This window comes from Muntiacus reevesi, chromosome 4, assembly GCF_963930625.1.
Source record: "Muntiacus reevesi chromosome 4, mMunRee1.1, whole genome shotgun sequence".
Taxonomy (NCBI): domain Eukaryota; kingdom Metazoa; phylum Chordata; class Mammalia; order Artiodactyla; family Cervidae; genus Muntiacus; species Muntiacus reevesi.
This window is the reverse complement of record NC_089252.1, coordinates 168,699,323-168,715,288: the sequence shown is the minus strand read 5'-3', so window position 1 is coordinate 168,715,288 and position 15,966 is coordinate 168,699,323. Positions and strand designations below refer to the sequence as shown.

Sequence of the window (15,966 nt, the reverse complement as noted above, 5' to 3'; positions counted from 1 at the left end):
CAGGACTGATCTCCTTTAGGATGGACTGTTGGATCTCCTTCAGTCCAAGGGACTCTCAAGAGTCTTCTCCAACACCACAGTTCAAAAGCATCAATTCTTTGGTGCTCAGCTTTCCTTATAGTCCAATTCTCACATCCATACATTACTACTGGGAAAACCATAGCCTGTGACTAGATGGATCTTAGTTAAGCACAATATTTAGTGTTTAGAGGAAGAATCACAGAAATTAATCAGTTCCATTTGAAGTCCACGCCCATCAATAGTATCTTTTTTGCACAGTATAGGTGGCACTTCATCTTAGGTGATTTTAGGGTAGATGACCTTCATTGAAAGGTCTACCAGTATACCCAGGTTTACATGACAATTGTAATTTTAGAGACTGCCAGAGCAGTTTCAAGATAAAATGTGTGGGCCAAACAAATTTGTGCTGAAAAGATTATTTGTTGGGTGTGTGGACACAGTTTATCTAAAATGGAACGTATCCTCTAGCTATCATACAATTCCTGGTTGAGAAGGTATGGGAAAGTGAATCTCAGTTCAACTGAAGAAGCTTGTCATGAACTGCAGTGAGTAATGGAGGGAATAACTTGGAGCACTGCCTGATAGACACCTTCTGAGAAAGGGACTAGGGAAAATGAGTGGCAACTGTCCACCCTGAAACTTGTTCCTTCTCCTCTTAGTGGCCTGCAGCAGAAGGTCACTGGTCACCAGTTGCATTGCTACAGGTCCTAGAGAAAAAAATTGAGACCTCTCTGGCTAGCCTCTGCTCCAGGCTTCCACTGAGAAATCTCCCAAGAATACAATCATTTGGGAGAACAAAGTATGTTTAAATTGTTATACCCTGCTACCTAGAATATTTCTGTTACATCACTGATGACTGAAGAAAAAGACACATATTTTCCTATCACTTTGCAATAAGTAAACTTACTTTCTCAGTCTTGATTCTTCCTGGACTGTCATGTTTACATTATGGGATATGTGGCAGGTTTTGAGAAAGGAATTATGCCCTGTGATATGGAAAAAGGATTTTCTAAGTTCAGGTTTAAAAGATTTCTCTCTTGTATTTGACACAAGTAATTCTAGTCATAATTTAATGCCTATAAGCCATGGTAAGTGTCTGTCACTTACCAGATGATTTTATGTGTGTGGTGGATACAGGAAAAGCCACAAGTATAAGTCGTAGTACAAAATCAAGTAATTATCAGACTTTTATTTAAAACAGCTTATGACTATCATTTATTGAACTCTGGCTATGACTATTTTATCTGATTGGATGCTCATTTGATACTTACTTTCATCTTGCCCTCTGAGATTTGAGGTCCCATGTAGCCATTCTATGATTAGAAAGTTTCAAGACTCACTCCAGATGCACTGCTGTGGCTCCAGAAATTCCAGAGCACCCCTCATAGCTCCTGTTTCCATGAATACAACACTATGGGATAAAGGGAGAACCTTCACTTTTGGTACCAACCCTTTAAAATTCTCCTGGCTGAAAATGTCTAAGTCCTGCTCATATTTTCCCTTATTCCAAGAAATCAAAAGAAAACTATGAGCCCTATAAATGTATGGTTATAAATCAAAGACATGAAAACTAGCTTTTACTAACTAAGGGCTTCTAATACTAACTGAGGGCTTCCCTGGTATCTCAGTGGTGAAGAAGCCACCTGCCAATGCAGAGGGCATGGGTTTGATCCCTGGGTCAGGAAAATCCCTTGGAGAAGGAAATGGCAACTCTCTCCAAGATTCTTGTCTGGGAAATCCCATGGACAGAGGAGCCTGGAGGGCTACAGTCCATGGCGTCGCAGAAGAGTAGGACACTGCTTAGCAATTAAACAACAACAGCAACATACTAAGTGACCTATAGCATTTTTACCTGGATTACCATCAGATTCAGCGATGCCATCTTTACTTTTATCTAAGTTTGTTCAATATTCATTCCCATGTCATATCTTTTATTCGTGCATTCAACAAATATTTATCAAGTGCTTACTCTGTTCCCAGCGCTGTTCTAGAGGCAAGGGATTCATCAGTGAAAAGTAAACATACAAAAATAACTGCTTTCATGTAGCTTACACATCTTACCTGCCACTTAGGTGAAAAACGCTTTGGAAAATGAATTTTAATTAAGATCATTCTTCAAAATGTAGATGGTCTTCAAGTGACAAGAATGTTATAAAGTGTAATATAAAAGTTTATCTGTATGTTTAGATGACATCAAATTAACTTCTCAAGGTGATAGGCATGCATATTAACATATATGTTAATACATACATACGTACACACACATGGACTTCCTTAGTGGCTCAGTCAGTGAAGAATCTGCCTGCAATGCAAAAGACCCAGGTTTGATCCCTGGGTCAAGAAGATCCTCTGAAGAAGGGAATGGCAACCCCCTGCAGACATCTTGCCTGGAGAATTCCATGGACAGAGGGGTCTGGTGGGCTACAGTCCACAGGGTCACATAGAGTCAGACACGACTGAGGGACTCTCACACACACACACACACACACACACACACACACACACGTACACACACAGATACACATACGCAATGTAAAATAATGAGCAATCCTATTACAATATAATATTTTAAAATTGAAAAGTTAAGAACATTGAATGATGAGAAATGCTTTGATATATATGTGTATGTTTGTGTGTATCAGATGAATGTGTTCACAAAGTGAGTTAAAAGGAAAAGGAGATGAATGGACACCCTTTAAGGATGTGAAAAGGACTTGGGTACTTATAAGCTTTAGAGGCTAAGACAATTTGTGTGTGTGTGTGTGCTTATGTTCAAGTTCAGTTTAAAATCTATGGCTCTCTTTCTTTTGGTACTTAAATTTCTTGTTTAAATTATGTTTTTCTCACTTCTGAAAAGAGGAAAGACACATGAAGGTGAAAAGGAATAAATAGGTTAGGTAAAAGAACAATTGGGAAAATAGAAGATGAAAAAATACATAATAATCTGGAGGATTATTATAATCTATACAGTGGAACTGAGAAATAGATTTATAGGACTAGATCTGATAGACAGAGTGCCTGATGAACTATGGATGAAGGTTCATGACATATACAGGAGACAGGAATCAAGACCATCCCCAAGAAAAAGAAATGCAAAAAAGCAAAATGGTTGTCTGAGGAGGCCTTACAAATAGCTGTGAAAAGAAGAGAAATGAAAAGGAAAGATATTCCCATTTGAATGCAGAGTTCCAAAGAACAGCAAGGAGAGATAAGAAAGCCTTTCTAAGCGATCAATTGCAAAGAAATAGAGGAAAAGAACAGAATGGGAAAGACTAGAGATCTCTTCAAGAAAATTAGAGATACCAAGGTAACATTTCATGGAAGATGGGCTCAATAAAGGACAGAAATGGTAGGGATATAACAGAAGCAGAAGAGATTAAGAAGAGGTGACAAGAATACACAGAAGAACTGTACAAAAAAGATCTTCATGACCCAGATAATCACGATGGTGTGATCACTCACCTAGAGCCAGACATCCTGGAATGTGAAGTCAAGTGGGCCTTAGGAAGTAGACACTTTAGCACTGCTCCCCCTGGCAGACACTAATATGATCTAACTTCTGTGTAATAGGATCATTCTGGCTGCTACACTAGGAATAAAACGGCTGGAAAAGGCCAAAACAGGAAAACCACTGATAAGGCATGTCGGGGTGGAGGCAGTTAGATGTCCAATATTGGATATATTTTCAAAGTAGAGATGATAGTATTTGCTGACATATACTATGTAAGAGAGAAAGAATAACTCCAGGATTTGGGTCTATAACTCCAATTATGGAGTTGCCACTGACTGAGCAGATTTTGGTGGGCTGGAAACCAGGGGTTTCATTTTGGACATGCTAAGTTTAAGACACCATTAGACATCTAAGTACAAATGTGCAGTATGCAGTTGGGATTCTGGGAAAAGGTCTGGGCTTAAGTTGTACATTGGTGGGTCACAAGTGGTATTTAAAACGAGGTGACCAAATGATGCCATCAAAGATTTGAATATTCTTAGAAGACAGGAGATAAGAAACAAGTCTTGGGACACACCGAACTTAAGAGACATGAGTGACGATGAAGAGTGAGCAAAGAAGATGGAGGAGGAATAAATGTTTGTCATTTGCCCATTCGGAATTTGTAGGAGTTGTGGACTTGGAGTTTACCCATCTTTCCAACAGGAAATTGTGAAAAGTCATTTTGGCCAGGCACTGTGCAAGCACCCCTGATGCAGAAATGAATGATTTGACCCCTAGTCTCCTGTCGGTGAGGAGTAACAGTTACCTCGCAATGGGTAAAGGCCTGTGATAAAATACCCACGGACTACCGCAGGAGGTCAGGAGGGCAGCGTCTGATCACGTGGGTAGACTTGAGGTCTTGAATCAAGAGAAGATATGGCTAAGAGAGCAAAGTAGAAACAGGGATGCCTATCCTTAGTTCTCTCTTTCTCTATTTGTTTCTTGTGTGTGAATTCTTGTTAGTTTATTGGGATAATTTTCCTTTGTTTTGACAGTCTTGTTCTGTTTTTAATGTTTGACTTTTACCTTAATTATTTGATTCCATTCGAACAACTTACACAAGTGCTTTTCGGATTATAATTACATGTTCTTTATTTTGACCAATTTTCATAACTGAAAACTATCTTCACATTCTTTCTAAACTTGTTCTTGTAAAACACTTCTCCTTCAGAAACTCCCCTCCAGTCCATGACTACAGTACAAAGGACAGTTCTAAGTCTAAAGCTTTTGGGTAGTTCCAAGAAATATGGTGATTTCCATGCAAGTGTTAAGTGAACAAATTCCAAAAGTTGGAAAAAAGAAAAATACTGGTGAGAAAAATATCAAATAGCAGTTTTCTCTCGTCATATTCTTTCCTCAAAATCATCCATAAGCCATTTGTCAGATCTGTAGTTCAGGCAAACGTATGATCTCTGTATTTGGTGAACATATCTCACTCAATTCTAACTTATCCTGTGATTTTGTTTGTTGTATTTGCTTGCTTTAATATATTTTGCAGAAACCTGCCACCAATAGGTGGCGTTTGGAATCTAGAAAAACATCAAACATGTCTTGACCCAGGAAATAGTCCACTCTGAGTCAATCTCCTCATTTTAACAGAAGCTGCCAAGACATTATTTAATATGTGGCTAGTGGCATCACCTTTTTTCATATCTGTCTGGTAAGCATTAATATATCTTGCAACAGGAATAAAATGATGGGGTGAATATTCTTATATCAGCTTCTTAAATTAATAACTAACATATTTACAATGTTCTTCCAAACAATTTCATTTTCTATAGGGGGATGAAAAAAGAATGATCTAACATGTGAAATTAAAACTATACACATAAGTTGCTTGAATATGATTTTATGTGAAGCAATTGAGATTGAAGAGATCTGCTGGTCAATCTATAGTAAAAAGTCTAATATTCTAAAAAAGCCTAAAGTTACTATAAATTAACTTGGCTAAGATATTGAAATTCTCTCCAAAGATAAATAGCAAATAACTTGTTTGTTGTCTGTGTTCTTAAAAATTAAGAAAAATAATGGTATTATGGAGAGCTAAAACAATGGTATTTAGAAAAGACAGGACGACCGAAGAAGATAAATGCAGCTGAGAATGGCAGCTCATGTGGATAAGAATTAGGTTAGTAAATCAAAACTAGTGTATGAGTGTTCATTACTCACAGCCATAAAAATATTACTCACTATAACATTTTACAGAGAACAACAAAATTGTGATGCTTAGCCAATCGACCTGTTGTTTAACAGAAAGTATTATACTACACAGAGAAGGCTGTTGATTTATTATAAAATCGTTGAATAAATCAAAGAGTCAATTTTAAACCTCCTTCCACACACCAACATGTTGCTCTGAGGCAATTTATCAATCTCCATAGAAACTAGGTGTTTGGAGATGCTTTTGAAGTAGGATATCAGCTCTGGCCTTTAACAGAAGTGATTACGATTAATTTTGCTTTTCCAGCCTGGAAAGCTGATTATAGGAAAACTTAGCTATATCATATTCTTAAAGCATTATTGGGATTTCTGAATGTAATAAACTATTTTAAAGTTTCCTGACTGTTATAAAATCTTAAAAACTGGAAATAGAATTCACTTACAAAATGAGAAACCCAGAACACAGGTTTATATCAGTCCTTGCCCCCAAAATGTAGCTTTTCTGTGTTGTCTATTGACTTAGTTTCTGACGTGGTAGTGTCTTGTTCTAAAAAAGGAATATACTATAATAATTTTGTGACTAGTAGGAGTAAAGTGTGTTATTCTAAGACATATATTTTATAACTATATATATATATGTATATACAGATAATGTTATGCCACATTAACATATGAAAGAGAAACTTTGATAACTGTAAGACCCTGTTGATCTGATCATATCTAAAATATGCTGTGGCACTAAATAAGTTGTTTTTACAGTTAATATATTTAGTGACCAGTAAATATCTAATTTTTACAATTTCCTATTAATATTAGTACATGGCTAAATTTGACACCCATATTTTTGTTAATTTTATTTACTATTTATTTATTGTACCAGATAGTATCAATATTACTTAGTTCTTGATTTAAATGTGCAAGAATTTTCATTATAATATGAATCAGAGTACAATAAGCAAAATCCATGTGCCATTAATAACCTCTAACGTATGTCATACATTTAAATATTACCATGTAATGAGCGACAAAATCAATGATAGCTGATTATTTGTTGTTACAAAAAATCTACTGTACAAAAATTAACTCCTAATAAAATTACCAATTTATTACATAAATATGTTTGTAATTGTTTTAAATGCTAAAATGCTAAACTATTATTAGAATTTTTAAAAGTTTTATTAAAAATTGTGTTCATCAAAAAGCATTAAGTTATTATAAAATAATATTATGACAGTTGAATAAAATTTTCGAGAAATGGGAAAGGTGGAAAAAAATGAAAAGTACTTCAGAGTTCTTAATGTGAGCAGAATACAGCCAGTTAGGGTAAAGATGAAGCATGGGTAAATTTACAACATGTCCCCATGGAAGCTATCACTACAGAGTTTCACTACAGAAGCTGTCACTTCAGAATTCTTACAGGCACGGAAAAATCACAGTGACCTTATTACACTAAGCCTGTGTCTGCTGATCCAGGCACATAGCCTAAATAAGTAAGACATTTTAGTTTTCCAAAAGATAGTACTAATATGATGTCTTCAGAAATTTATTAGACACAAATTCTTCAAAATAGTGAAAAACCCATAGCGCTCCATTTAACTTATTATCTTTGAGGATTGTGTAATTTTCTTTTTTATATTTCAAACTCAAATCAACTGAAGATTGAGGCCGATGCTACAATTTTTGACGTACTGCCCACTGCATTTTCATAAACATGAACTAAGTAAAGTGCTCATCAGTCATAGTATTTTTAAACTGAAATCATTTTTACTGTTATAATTGCCACGATATGATGACATTTTATACTAATGATAAAAATATTGATGTGCTATTTTTGAATGCACAATACATGATTTTGCCTTTGGCAAAGTGATGCCCACTGCCCAGAAAATCATCCAAGAAGCTTTATATGCATGATAATGGGACTTTTCATTTTACAGAAACCAAAATCAAATTTGAAAGCGTTATGGAAGAACTTTTATGAAGAATATAAACATTGACAAATAATATTGCACATTATTTAGGGAGTGAAATATAAAACCAGATCCTGGCAAATTTTATATGTATATATGTAAAACAAACAAATACATTTAATAGACTAGATAAAAAAAGAGTAAATTTAAGCCAAACATTTTAGAAGCCTGGGATTCTAAAGCATCTCAGTTTGGAAACATGGAAAGCACAATCTTTTGCTATAGAAGATCCTTGGGAAAAAAATCTAAAGCATTCTAAATGTTTTGTTCTGTAACATACAATGAAGTAAAAAAATTCTTTTACTATCACTTAGGGTTTCTTTTTCCTTTATAAACATTATCCCATGGCTATATAATTAATACTTTTTGGCTTTAATGAAACACTGAAATGTTTGAAAACATTTAATAGATGCAAGTTCAAAACCATTGCAGAATCCACAATGAAAAATTCAAATCATTCCCATTAGGCCATTAAAACTCAATTAGAAGCAGTGTGTGCTCTTACATAAGCTGATTGTGATATTAATAAAGATATACATTATAGAACACAAGCCAAAAGTATTTCAAAGCTATATTTTTGAAAATTTATTCACTAAGAACTAATTTGGCTTAATGTTTTACATGAAATGATGCATAAACCAAAATTTAATATACATAATGTCAAGTATCAAAGTGATTTAGAATTATCTTACAATTAGAAACAATAGTATTTACAAAGGCAATATCATTGACGCCAAACAAATTGTGAGCATCTTTCCATTGATGCCAATTTATCCAACATAGAAAATGGAAAGTTACTGTGACCTCAAATCCATTATCTGTTCAGGATTCAAAACTAAATTTCAAATCAATTTTTAAAAAATTTTGCACCCAACAATATAATTTTGAAAAAATAGACTTATGATCATAAAAATTTTATGTCATTTTTTAATAACTTCTGACATTTAATTTGAATTATGATGGAACTAATCAAGGAAAAATAGCTCTGAGACAGAGTGAGGGCTCTGTTGTGGTTTCTGCCTGACCAGACAGTGAAAATCTGACCAAACACAGAGGGACCATGTGGGAAGGGATCTCTGGATTAACCATCAAGGAATAATTCCAAAGCAATTAGTTTAAAGCATTGAGGATTTACTCATGTGGAAAGTGAGGTCGTTCAGTCCCATCCGACTCTGCAACCCCATGGACTGTAGTCGGCCAGGCTCCTCCATCCATGGGATTTTTCAGCAAGCATACTGGAGTGAGTTGCCATTTCCTTCTTCAGAGGATCTTCCTAACCCAGGGATCAAACCTGAGTCTTCTGCATTGCAGGCAGAAGGAAATGCAAAACCTAAGCAGAACCTGTAAAAGCAACAGCCACAAAATTTCAGTGGGAAAAGTGATTCGTTGGTTTACTAAAAACCTTGGCACGTGATTTAAGAGTTGGTTGGAGCTTCAGTGTAAGCCAATCGTGGAAGCTCAAATCCCAATGTATATTTTTAAAAATAATGTCACAAGGAAGGCTGTTAAATTTAGTGGCCATTTCTGTTTAGAAATAACATAAGTGAGCATTGAAGCAGTCATAAAGGATTTTGTTTCCTATGAAAGAAAGTACATAATTGCTTTATAATAAATTATATTTTATTGAATTCTTTATTGTGATTAAAGTTTCAATTTTCTATAATTTTATGTTTACTACCTCAACTTGTATAATTTGCTAAAGGCATTTTATATTTGTTTCACTTGTTATAGCTATTAAGATACCAACTTTAAAAAAAATCCTTAAGTTCAAGGGAGCCCTTTTATTCTAATTGACAATGAAAGCACTCTTTCAGCTATGGTGGTCCTGCTGATATATCCTCCATAGAAAATAGACCTCAGAAAAATTTCAAGAATTCTCAACATCCTTCTAAATCTGTGCTTCCTGTTGTCACTCACCTTAGCCTCCAAGATCACCTATTGCAAAATACTTTTCTAAATATGAACTTTCAGCTCACTGTCTCAAATGTATCTTAAATTATTTGGCATTTGTATATATATATATATCTGTCCATCATCTAGAATAACTTTGCTACTTGCTCCTTACTTAAATCCTAACTGTCCCCTGGGACTCAACTCAAATCTCTCCTTTTCCTTGAAGGTTTCCCTGACCATTTCGCTCACGGTGAACTCTCTCTTTTCTGATTCCTAAAGTACTAATTACTGCCACCATCACCTGGCACTTGTGCTGTTTTACAATATAAAAACACAACTTGGACTCTCAGCTGTTAACTTGAGCTGTGCCAAGTAACTCTAAACAACCTCCTTGAAGATACCTGAGTTGTCCAGGAGAACTTTCTTAGATGATGGAGATGTTCTGTGTCTATGCGGTCCAATATGGTAGCCACTGGCCATGTTTGGCTATTGAATGCTTGATGTGTAATTAATTTTAAGTAATTTAAGCAGCCACATGTGCTAGTGTCTTCCATAATGGAGAGTGCAGTTCTAGTTTGTAGCAATCCCACACAAAGATTAGAGGAAAGGGTCCCCAAAACCCTAAGAAGGAGGAGAAATTAAGACTTTCTAAGAGTAAGTTTACAGGAAAAACATTTTAACTCTGCTTAATTTTTTTTTTCGTTTCCTTAAAGACTGCATGTTAAACAATGGGTAACAATACATTTTAAGCATCTGAAATGAGTAATGATGAATATTATGAAACTAATTCTCAATTGCCTTTGACCCCGGGATGTTGCTGCTACTGCCTTTTTACCATGGTGACCATAAAAATGAAGAGAGAAGAAAGAAAGGTTCGAATGTCGCAGAGGGGAACAATTGGTCTCTTTCATAGGTGTGCCCTTATAGACTAATTTCCTAGCCTGCTTGTTTGTATGTTTCTATGTATTTCAGGTTTTCTTGAAATTATTTTCCATATTCTTCTGGTTGAAAAAAAAAAAAAAACAAGCCAAGATATAAATTATGCTTGTTAAAGCCTCCCTGTGGGTCTTTCTAAGATCATTGTGAATCATCTAGCAACTAAGAAGTATGTGCCTGGCACATAGGAGATACTCAATGAATATTTGTTGCATAAATTAAAGTTAAATTTTTCTCTTGAAGAGAGATCAGGTTTTACTGGGATGGCCTTAAGTTTTGAAGGTTTAACCAAAAGTATTCTGGTTTTTATAATCTGCTTTATTTCAAATTTGCAAGCATCTTGATACTTTTTAGCCTTGTTGGAAGATATAACCTCCAATGCTTTGAGATACTTTGAAATTGATTTGTCTTCTGTCCAAAAGATAAAACCTAGTGTCTGATAATGTCAGTTACTCAATGCCATTGACTCCTTCAACCATTATGTGAAACTTTTTTTTTAAATGCAAGTATCAGAAAAGTTGAAAAATCATTTATCATTTTATTCCAAAGTTTCCATAAAACACATCAAATATGAGTTATTCCATTTCTTCCTCTGACTTCTATCAATGTTACTATTAGAGGACAGGCTTCATACAGCTCTTCCACACCCCCTTTGATGAAAGTTGAGATGGTGTTGCATCAGACGTAAGAGCTCTTAGATTCTGGGAGACATCCTAGGAGCAGACCCATCAAGCACAGGAATGTGGAAATATTTCCGATTTCTGCTCCCATGCTGGTGTGTGTCACCGGTGATGCGTCCTCCTGTGAGCGAGTCTCCTCTGCTATTAGCACTTGTCCTTACAACTGCGCCACCCAGAGCCTGCCCCCTGCCTCCCATCCCTGCTCCGATAGATGTGGCTGCTCTAGCCCTCTAGACTCAAAGCTTTCCTTTAGCCCTGATCTGTCAGAATCTATGGAGCTAACCGTTTCTCAATCAGGGGAGTTCTCTGGCCACACAAATTTTGCTGAAACTCTTAGGTCTGCCCCTCAAGACTTTATTCTTCAAGAGCAAAAGGATGGATGGAGAGAGATGAAAAAGGAAGTAAAAAGAGAGAAACAGAAGAAGGGACAAAGGGAGATAACTTTCTCCATTTCCCACTAATTTGGAACAAAGACAGAAGCCCCAGGTAGCCCCAGTGAGAAGCAGCAGAGGTGACTCATAAAGTCTCAGGACATTATCCTCTGTGTAAGAGGAATTCACCATGGGAGAGGGATTACTGGAGGTCTTTGTAATTGTGGCAGATCTAACACAGTGATTCACATATAGCAACTGTCAGATATTTGGGGATTAGCCGGAAGGCAGGTAGAGCCCTGCCCTCCCAACCAGCACACACGGGAATTCATAGTTCCGTTCTTATCTCTAAAATTGAATAGACATTTCAATAGAGGATTGTCTTAATAGCTGACCTTATAGTGTGATTTCAGAAGTAATTTTAATGTTTTCAATTCAGTGAACTAAAAGGCATACCCAGATAGCAGGGCTGGTAAATGTGGGAGATGAAATAGCTTGCATGGTGTGAGAAGAGGGGAGGATGGGTACCCCTGGAAATTAGCATCAGATCCCATTGAAATAAGATGGTTATCCTAGCTGAAAATGGCATGTGTGAGTTCGCCCATTACCAGTTTCAAAAGAGTAAGAAAATTAATTCTCTCTCAATGAGTGATTTGAAAGGAGCATTTTGAAATAAGCCTGCAAAATTTTTGATAATTTTTCTAATCTAATGAAAGTTTGCTTCCTATGTAAATGTGCAAAAGCACGTGGTAGTTTATAAAAATTCCAAGAGTTAATTTATATTGTCCCAGGCTGTTTTGATTTACCGTTTCTTTCTGTAAAGGGATGGACAGTGATTAAATTTGTGCTTCTAACTCATCAGTGTTTGCAAAAGCTCTATAAAACACATCTAACCTTTTTCCTTCTTGCCTACGCAAATACGCATGTACCATAAACACATGCAAACATTAGGCAGAATTTGACAGACACACTCATGATGTCTAGAAATACTAAGCAGTCTAGATGGAAATATTCATTTTCCTTATATTTAAAGTGTTTAAAATGTTTGATAGGACAATAGAACAAGGAAGCTGTTTCTGCATCTCAAGTAATAAGGGAATTCTTACAGTTTCCTCGATTTTACAGGGAAATTATCCCACCGTACAGTTCTCTCCTATACTCACTCAACTTTCATTCATTCCTCCATTTATTCACTCATTGCCTTTGCCTCTTCTGAGTTTCTTCCAGAAAGTAGAGCCTGAGACAAGAATCTGTGTAAGAAAGTTTTTGAGGGAGGAAGTCGTCCCAAGGATCAGAACAGGGAGAGCAGGGACAGAGGCAGAGCCAGTCTATGATTGTGGCCTCAAATGGTTCCCCATTGCTGGTAACCGGAAGTCAATTCCACAAGGTCTTCCTGATGACCCATATAGGGTGTGCCGCAGAATTGTCCTCTGGAGAAAGAGTATTTATTTACCAGCTGCCATCTGTCTTTCGTCCTGGGTGGCCCCTTGGAGTTTTAATGCTCTTGTTTCCCCCATCGTTCATGAATGAATGGGAGTCACGCTCACAGGTGTCCCAGTTCACAGCGTTAGAGAAGGCGAGAGGCTGATGACAAGCGCAGATGATACAGCAGAAGCGGTTGCAGTTAGTTATACCCATGCAGAACTGACTGCCACCGAAACTGCTGGAGTAAGCTGCAGGCTGAGAGGTGTCTGATATGTTCATTTAGTATCTATTGAGAGCAACTCTACAAGGGGATTACAGGGCCATTGCAGTAATAGATAGAGTGTTAGGAGCATAATAGGTATTAGAGAGGAAATAATGAACTAACCTTCAGCATGAGATTGTGTCTGTTACATGTGCTCTTGGACACTGGCTGTAAAAATCTGGAGTAGTGGTGGGAAGGAGATCAGAGAGGAACACAAACTGGCAGAGATGATGTTCACTGATGGCAAGGAGAGTTGCAATGGCTGAGCCTGGAACAGACGTGCAAAGAGGGAAACCACAGCAGCGGGGCCAGGTTTGAACTGATAATAGTAGTCAGGGCAGGGGATCGGGGTGGCTGATATTCATATAGGAGTCAGGGGAGGTAACTGGGGGCAGGTGATGTTTATACGAGATACTACGTGCTTGTATGCTTAGCTGATCAGTCGTGTCTGACTCTTACGACCCCATGGACTCTAGTCCATCAGACTCTGTCCATGGGATTTTCCAGGCAAGAATACTGGAGTGGGTTTCCATTTTCTTCTTCAGGGGATCTTTCCATCCCAAGGATTTGACCCATGTCACATGCATCTCCTGCATTGCAGGTGGATTCTTTTACCCACTGAGCCATTGGGGAAGTCTATAAGAGATACTAAGGAGGAAAGAAATGGGGAAAAAGATTTTAAAAGATTTTACTGTGCATGAATTGTAAGCACACTTGATATTTTCAAGAAACTTTGGTAGAGGTGTCATTTGTTTTACTCCAATTCAGTTGCCCATCTCGTTTTAATTTTTTCCCATTGCAACCCTGTACAGAGCAGAGTCCTAAAGTGAGGGCAGGAAAAATGGGAGTGAAATAGTTACACTAGACCATAAATCACCATCTCACTATTGTGTATTTGGTGCCTTTAAAGGTACCGGTGGCTCTGGTAGGCGCTGTGCTGTGTTGTCTGCATGCTCTTTTGGGGATGGGGGCCTTATTCCTCTGTCAGCTCAGGGATCGCCTCTGTTTAGAGAGCTTCCTTGTCAGTCCCATGCCGTTCCTGTAGGGACCCAGCTCCAAGGACAGATTCATATGGGATGTGAGGGCTCAGTCCCAGTACCCCACTGGGGCCAATGGTAAAGGGTATCCCAGTCTCAAAGTCTCTGTAGGTGCTCAGTCCTCAGACAAGCTGGTGCTACGACTGACTGGTCATCGTGCCTTAATTCGGTGTTAGTGGTATTAACATGGACTTCCCTGGTGGCTCAGATGATAAAGAATCTGCCTGCAATGCGGGAGACCCCAGTTTGATCCCTGGGTTGGGAAGATTCCCTTGAGGAGGGCATGCAACCCACTCCAATATTCTTGCCTGGAGAATCCTCGTGGACAGAGAAGCCTGGTGGGCTACAGTCCATGGGGTGGCAAAGAGTCAGACAAGACTGAGCGACTCAACATAGCAGAGTATTAATACATGATATACAGACTCATGATATACATGACATCACTGACTCCATGGACATGAGTTGGAGCAAGCTCCAGGAGTTGGTGGTGGTCAGGGAAGCCTGGCGTGCTGCAGTCCATGGGGTCGCAAAGAGTCAGACACAACTGAGTGACTGAACTGAATTGATTGATACAGACTCAGTTTTCGTCAACATAATTTTTTTCTTCCATTGTCCTACCGCAATATGCTATAACAACTGTTAGTTTCATAGTAAATATAGACACTTGCTGTTTTTTATCCTCTCTTCTCTTTAGAATCCCCTTGTAGATGAACAGATCTATCTGCTTCCAGAAAGAGCCCTTTTTCTGCTCAGCCACCACTACACCTGCTGTGCTCCCTGCTCCTCCGCCCTTGCTCACACACTTCTCTTTTTCTTAGTGCTTTTCCCTCGACCCACATTTCTAACTCGGTGTATTGGAATTCTGCTCATTGTTTATGGCCCGATTCACATTCCGCCTTCTCTGTGTTTCCTATTCTGACTTCTATTTTCTTTGATTTTTCTCTTCTCTGAAAGTAGATAATAACCATTCCCTATGCTGTGCAATGGGCTTCCCCGGTGGCTCAGAGGTTAAAGCGTCTGCCTGCAATGCAGGAGACCCGGGTTCGATCCCTGAGTCGGGAAGATCTCCTGGAGAAGGAAATGGCAACCCACTCCAGTATTCTTGCCTGGAAGATTCCATGGATAGAGGAGCCTAGTAGGCTACAGTCCACCGGGTCTCAAAGACTCGGACACGACTGAGCGACTTCGCTTCACTTTATGCTGTGCAATAGAACTTCCTCACTGGGTTTTTGGATTTTGTTTGCTTATGTGCATATCTGCCTCATTCAACCAAGATGGCTATGTGTTGGAGGCAGAGCCCGAGTGTGGCTCCTTGCACTCACTGCAGAATGTTGCTGGCCTCAGGGTGTGCATGCTAAGGCGCTTCAGTCGTGTCTGACTCTTTGCACCCCATGAACTGTGGCCCGCCAGGCTTCTCTGTCCGCGGGATTCTCCAGGCAAGAACACTGGGGTGGGTTGCCATGCCCTCCTCCAGGGGATCTTCCCCACCCATGGATCCAACCCACATCTATTATGTCTCCTGCATAATTCAGGTGGGTTCTTTACCAGAAGTTCCACCTGGGAAGCCCATGCTACTGGGTAATAATCACATCCATTATGCACTTAGACTTTACTGGCTACAGTGTTTAGCACTTTCCATATATGAACTCATTTAGTTTTTACAAGTACCTAGTGAGGTATATGTTATTAATATTATTCCTCATTTTGCATTTCAGGAA

General features: G+C 38.2%; 1 non-coding gene across 1 annotated transcript; it reads left to right on the top strand.

Annotated features, from left to right (window-relative positions):
- Window positions 1-15,238: 15,238 nt before the first annotated feature.
- Window positions 15,239-15,311, top strand: TRNAC-GCA (transfer RNA cysteine (anticodon GCA)). Its single transcript has one exon. It is a non-coding gene; the product is annotated as a tRNA-Cys (tRNA).
- Window positions 15,312-15,966: the final 655 nt, after the last annotated feature.